Source organism: Orycteropus afer, unplaced genomic scaffold, assembly GCF_000298275.1.
Source record: "Orycteropus afer afer isolate SDZICR_OR568_19922 unplaced genomic scaffold, OryAfe1.0 scaffold00140, whole genome shotgun sequence".
NCBI classification, from domain to species: Eukaryota; Metazoa; Chordata; class Mammalia; order Tubulidentata; family Orycteropodidae; genus Orycteropus; species Orycteropus afer.
Genome location: NW_006921727.1, coordinates 987,532 through 994,449, shown reverse-complemented (window position 1 = coordinate 994,449; position 6,918 = coordinate 987,532). Strand labels below are relative to the sequence as shown.

At 36.1% G+C, this 6,918-nt stretch overlaps 1 protein-coding gene across 1 annotated transcript in view; it reads right to left on the bottom strand.

Moving 5' to 3' along the window:
* Positions 1–6,918, bottom strand: part of KHDRBS2 (KH RNA binding domain containing, signal transduction associated 2) — a 977,984-nt gene that overhangs the window by 663,810 nt on the left and 307,256 nt on the right. The gene's annotated exons all lie outside the window — the stretch shown is intronic.

Genomic DNA, 6,918 nt, shown 5'->3' with positions numbered 1-6,918 from the left:
TAGTTCTTTTAGCAGTCCATGGTACTTTCAGCATTCTTCGCCAGCACCACAACTCAAAAGCATCAACTCTTCTTCGGTCTTCCCTATTCATTGTCCATCTGCATATAACAGGTTGTTAATGAGTCTTCCTCCAATCTTGATGCTGCATTCTTCTTCATATAGTTCATCTTCTCAGATTATTTGCTTAGCATACAGACTGAATAAATATGGTGAAAGGATATAACTCTCATGTGTACCATTCCTGATTTTAAACTATGTAGTGCCCTGACCCCTTGTTCTGTTCGATCAAATACCTGTTGCTCTATGTACTAGTAACACAATTAATTATTCTGAGATTTCCATTCTTCAAAATATTATTATGATTTGTTCTGATCCACATAGTGGATTTCACAGTTAATAAAGCATAGTTAAACATCTTTCTGATATTATTTAATTTTAGTGAAGATCCATCTGACATCAGTAATGGTATCCCTCCTTCCATGTCCTCTTCTGAATCTGGTTCAAATTTCTGGCAGTTCCCTGTCGATGTATTGCTACAACTGTTTTTGAATTCACCAAAATTTTGCTTGTGTGGGATATTAATGATGCAGTTCAAGAATTTCTGCATTCTGTTAAATCACTTTTCTTTGGAATGGACACAAACATGGATCTCTTCTAATCAGTTGGCCAGGTAGCTGTCCACCAAGTTTCTTGAAATAAGTGAGTGAGTGCCTCCAGTGTTGCATCGATTTGTTGAAACATCTCTACTGGAATTCTGTCAATTCACGGAGCCTTGTTTTTTGCCAATGCATTCAGTGCAGCTTGGACTTTTTTCCTTCACCACCATAATTTCTTAAACATATGCTACCTCCAGAATTGGTTGAAGAACAATCAATTCTTTTTGGTACAGGGACTTTGTGTATTCCTTCCATCTTCTTTTGATGTGTCTTGTGTTCAATATTTTGCCCATATAATCCTTCAGTGTTACAAGTCAGAGTTTGCATTTTTCTTCAGTTCATTCAGCTTAAGAAATGCTGAGCCTGTTACTCCTTTTTGGTTTTCTAACCCCAGGTCTTTGCATATTCACTATAATACTTTATTTTGTATTTTCAAGTTGCCCTTTGATATCTTCTATTCAGACCTTTTACCTCCTCATTTCTTCATTTCACTTTAGGTACTCTGCATCCAACAGTTAAGTTTCAGAGTCTCTTCTGACATCCATTTGACATTCATTTTGATCTTTCTTTTCTGTTTTTTAACGACCATTTGCTTTCTTCATGTATGATTTCCTTCATGTCATCCCACAACTCCTTAATTTTTCAGTCATTAATGTTAAATTTGTCAAATTTATTCTTGAAACATCTCTAAATTCAGGTGGTATATTCTCAAGTATTTACTTTAACTCCAATGGACTTGTTTTAATTTTCTTCAGCTTGAAGTTGAACTTGCATATAGGCAATTGATGGTCTCTTTTGCAGTTGATTCCTACATAAGGAAAAAACTTAATGTAGTAAGTAAAATAAGATCCTGCATTAAATACAAACAAAATGGTGTATGAAATAGTTCACAGAGTTTAGCTCTTAGGTGGAAAATTAGTAGAGATAAAATGAGGAAAGAGACTGAGGAAAGTATTTTCAGCAGAATCGTAAAAGGCAAAGACCTGGTAGCAATGCGTTGAGGAATAATTGGAAAACAAGGGAATGGAGAGACAACAAGAACAGATTCTAATTTTTATTGAAAGATTCCAGGGTCACGAAAACGTATTACATATTTAAAAATGCAATACAAGAGGGATAGTGGCATGGAGAAATGGAAAGGAAGAATTAATTCCAACAAAGTTAGAATTAGAACTGGGATAAAAGAGATAGTTTACAACAGAATTTATTTTTCTTCAGAATTTGTGTAAAAGAGATTATACTAAAAGTTGAGAGGAGTGGTTAGAGAGCTTTTGAATATGGCAATGATTTGAGTTTTCTATGGGGGAATTTGAAAGCAGAGGTAAGTGGAAAGAAATAAGAGAATTAGCAGTACACATTTAAAACTCAACTCTTGATATTTGAAAGAACTTAGAAATTACAAGTCTTTAATTATATCTGTCAAATCAATCTGTCAATCTTCAGTGATGGTTGGTAGATACTTGGAAGGAAAAAGAAGACTAAGAGTTAGCTTAATGTACAATGGGAGCCTTAACAGGAATTGTTCAAAGAAAGGACAAGGTGGGTAGATAAAGGGATATTGCAAAGTGACTTATTGTAAGATTCTGAATGAACAGAAAACATTTCAGAGATTGGAAAAATAGGAAGAGGTGGAGTGACTAGAAGATTTTCTGTAGCTGAAGAAACAGTTTAGTGGAGTAAAAACAAGAGAATATCTAAAGTTCTGGAGAATGTATAGTAGAACAGCAAGAAATCCAGACACTGACTACCTATCAAAAAATAGTAACAACTTAAAAGCAGAGACAGCCACACAACTGCCAAAAGGATCAAACCTGAGTCTGATAAAGTCTCTGGATCCAGCTGCCAGTGTGCAAAAATAGAAAGGTTAGAGTAATACTCTGAACTGGACCAGCTACATGCAACCAAGTAAGCTAATGGTAGGGAACTCTATGATCAAAAGTTCTCACTCAATAAATTTATAAAAAGAAAATATATAGAAATGGAGGGAGCTCTGGTAGCATAGTGCCTAAGGCACTTGACTGCTAACCAGAAGCCTGGTGGTTCAAACCCACTAGCCACTACTCAGAAGGAAAATGGGGCAATCTACTTCCATAGTGATACTGCCTCGGAAACCCAAGGAGGGGTCGCTATGAGTCAGGTCTGATTCGACGGCACATAACACCAGCAACATCATAGGGATGGAAACAAAACAAAACAAAACAAAAAGACAAAGATAAACTATAGTGTCTTCTTGTTGTTGTTGTTGTTGTTATGTGCCGTCGAGTCAGCCCCGACTCATATAGTGTCTAGGAATTAAAATTTTAAAGATAAAAGTATAAAGAACTGTAAGATAGAAAACATTATAAAACAAATAAAAATTGCTATAAAATTCAGGGTAGTGGTTAATTTTGGTGTGAAGCTGTTGATTTTTATATGGATGGGACACCTGGAGATATTCTGGCAAAGTCTTATTTATTGATTGAATCATAATTACAAGATCTATGTCTCATAATAATAATAATTACATATATATATATATACACACACACACACACATGGGAGCTCTGGTGGCATAATGCCTAAGGTATCTGACCGCTAACCAGAAGGCTGGCATTTCAAACCCACCAGCCACTCTTTGGAAGGAAGGTTGGGCAATCTATTTCTGTAGTGATACTACCTCGGAAACCCAAGGAGGGGTTGCTATGAGTTGGATCCAACTCGACGGCAGTAAGTTTATATACACGCATAAATATATGTATACACACACACACACACACACACACACTCCACAACTTCTGCAGTCTGAAATTGACCAAACATGCTATCAAGATGTATTGATAATTACTGGTGATTGGAATATGAAAGCTGGAAACAAAGAGGCAGCATCAGTAGTTGTAAAATATGGCCTTGGTGAAAGAAATGATGTTGGAGACCTTATGAGAGAACTTTGCAATGTCAATGACTTAGTCATTGCAATGCCTTTTGTCAAAAGCATAAATGGCAACTATACCCATGGACCTTGCCAGATTAATACACAGGAACCAAATAAACCACATCTGTGGAAAGAGGCAATGGAAAGGCTCAATATCATCAACTAGAACAAAGACAGGAGCGGACTTGGAACAGACCATCAATTGCTCATATGCAAGTTCATGCTGAAGTTGAAGAAAATTAAAGAAGCCCATGAGAATGAAAATATGGCCTTCTTTATATCCCACCTGAATTTAGAGACCATCTGAAGAATAGATTACATTGTATTGAACACCGATGACTGAAGATCAGATGAGTTGTGGGATGACATCAAGAACTTCATACATGAACAAAGGAAATGGTCATTAAAAGTTGGGAAAGGAAGAAAAGACCAAAATGGATGTGAGAAGAGTCTAAAATTTTCTCTTGAATAAAGAGTAGCTAAAGCAAATGGAAGAAATGATGAAATAATAGAACTGAACAGAAGATTTCAAAGGGCTACTCAAAAAGACAAAGTAAATTGTTATAATGAAATGTGCAAAGACCTAGAGTTGGGAAACCAAAAGGGAAGAACTGGCTCAGTGTTTCTTGAGCTGAAGGAAGTAAAGAAAAAATTCAAACCTCCGGTTGCAACACTGAAGGACCTTAAGTGCAAAATATTTAATGACACAGAAGTATCAAAAGAAGATGGAAAGAATATACTCACTGTACCAAAAATAATTGGTTGATATTTAATCACTTCAGGAGATAGAAGATGACCGAGAACTGACAGTATTGAAGGAAGAATTCCAAGCTACACTGAAGGAACTAGTTAAAATTAAAAAAAAAAAAAAAAAAGAGCCTTGAGGAGTTGATGGAATATCCACTGAAATGTTTCAACAAATGAATGCAGTTCCGGAGGCACTGACTTATTTATGCCAAGACATCTGGAAGAAAGCTACCTGGCACCTAATTGGAAGATATCCATATGTTTGCCTATTCCTAAGAAAGATGATCCAAAATAATATGGAAATTATTGAACAGTATCATTAATATCACAGATGAGTGATTTAAAAATGGTTATAGCAGTATGTTGACAGGGAAGTGTCAGAAATGGAAGCCAGATTCAGAAGAGGGTATGGAATGAGGGATATCATTGCTAATGTCAGCTCAATCTTGGGTGAAAGCAAAGGATACCAGAAAGATGTTTGCATCTGTTTCATGGAGTATGCAAAAGCATTCAGCTATATGGATCAGAACAAATTATGGATAACATTGCAAAGAATGGGAATTCTAGAACACTTAATTGCGCTCATCAGGAACCTGTATATAGATCGCAAGTCAGTTATTAAGAACAATGGGATTCTGCTTGTTTAAAATTGGGAAAAGTGTACTTCATAATAGTATACTTTCATCATAGTTATTCAGTTCAATTCAATTTCTAGGCTAAGCAAATAATCTATTAACTGGACTATATGAAAAAGAACGTGAACTTGAGATTGGAGGAAGATTCATTAACACCCTGTGATATGCTGATGACACAATCTTACTTGCAGAAAGTGAAAAGACTTGAAGCATTTTCTGATGAAGATCAAAGACTACAACCTTCAGCATGGATTACACTTCAACATAAAGAAAGCAAAAATCCCCACAACTGGATCAATAAGCAACATCATGATAAATGGAGAAAAGATTGAAGTTGCCAAGAATTTCATTTTACTTGGAGGCACAATCAATGCCCATGGAAGCAACAGTCAAGGAATCAGAAGATGTACTGCACTGGACAAAACTGCTGCAAAAACCATCTTTAAATGTTAAAAAGCCATCATGTCATTTGAAGAATGAGATGTGCCTTACTCAAGCTATGGTACTTTCAAAAGCCTCATATACATGTGAAAGCTGGACAATAAATAAGTAAGCTGAAGAAGAACTGATGCATTTGAATTGTGGTGACGGCAAAGAATATTGGAAATATCATGGACTGCCAGAAGAATAAACAACTCTGTCTCGGAAATAGTACAGCCAGAATGCTTCACGGAAGCTAGAATGACCAGACTTTGTCTCAAGTACTTTGGTCATGTTGTCAAAGGGACCAGTGCCTAGAGAAAGGTATCATGCTTGTAAAGTAGAGGGTCAGTGAAAAAGGTGAAGACCATCAATGATATGGACTGACACAGTGGCTTCAAAGATAGGCTCAAGTATATCAAGGATTGCAAGGCTGGCACAAGACCTGGCAGTGTTCTGTTGTACCCAGGATCGCTATGAGGTAGCTAAGTCAATGGCACCTAACAACAACAACACACACACATACATATATGCTGTTCTTAGTTACCACTGAGTCTTGTGCATGACAGAACAAAACCTTTCCAGGTCCTGGGCCATCTTCATAACTATTGGTATGTTTGAAACCATTGCTGCAGTTATTGTGTCAATCCATCTCATTGAGGGTTCCCCTAATTCTGCTGACCCTCTACTTTACTATCATGATGTCCTGTTCTAGTGATTGTTCATTCTTGATGATATGTCCAAAATATATGAGCAGAAGCCTCAGCATCCTCACTTCTAAGGAGTATTTTTGTTTTATTTCTTCTAAGACTGATTTATTCATTCTTCTCAGTCCACTATTTATTATTTTTCCTCAGCACCACAGTTCAAATGCATTGATTCTTCCTAAACAGTGAAAATCAACAAAGTATATAGTTGTGTGTTGACTGAGACATCCACATGGGTAAAAATTATCTCCTAGAAAGATAGTTGACTTTGCAGCACAGAACAAAACCCCTGTAAGTGGATTTTTTTCTCTGTAAATGTGTTGATGTCACCTATGTATGGTCAGTAGATGGTAAAAAAGAGAGAAATATGACTTTACAGCAAAGACAACAACAAGAATAACCAAAACATTATTTTAAAAATAATTCAGTACATGAGTGGATATCAACAAGGACTGCTTAAAGAAATAGCTAATTACCTGTACTAAAAAAAAAAAAAAAAATTAAACCTTGAAAAGGTTAGACATTTTTAATAGGCTTATATATAGTCTTCTCACAGTTGCTAATTTTAAAGTCTTGAGAATGAGTGACTCTGAAGATAGATAATGTACATTTATCTCAGGTAACCAGAAGAAATTAACAACATTATCTACTAGTGTGTATTAGTCAACCATTCTTTGCCTAGCATTGTAAGTGCATTATTTTGGCAGATAGTTCAATGGCAAAGCAAATCCCCTTCTCTTACATAAATTGCACAATGGAGCAGGTGCAAAGCTGTATCAGCCAGCAACCCTCAATGGCTTTAGGAGAGCTGCTGTTTAACATTTATTGAGCACCAGTCATGC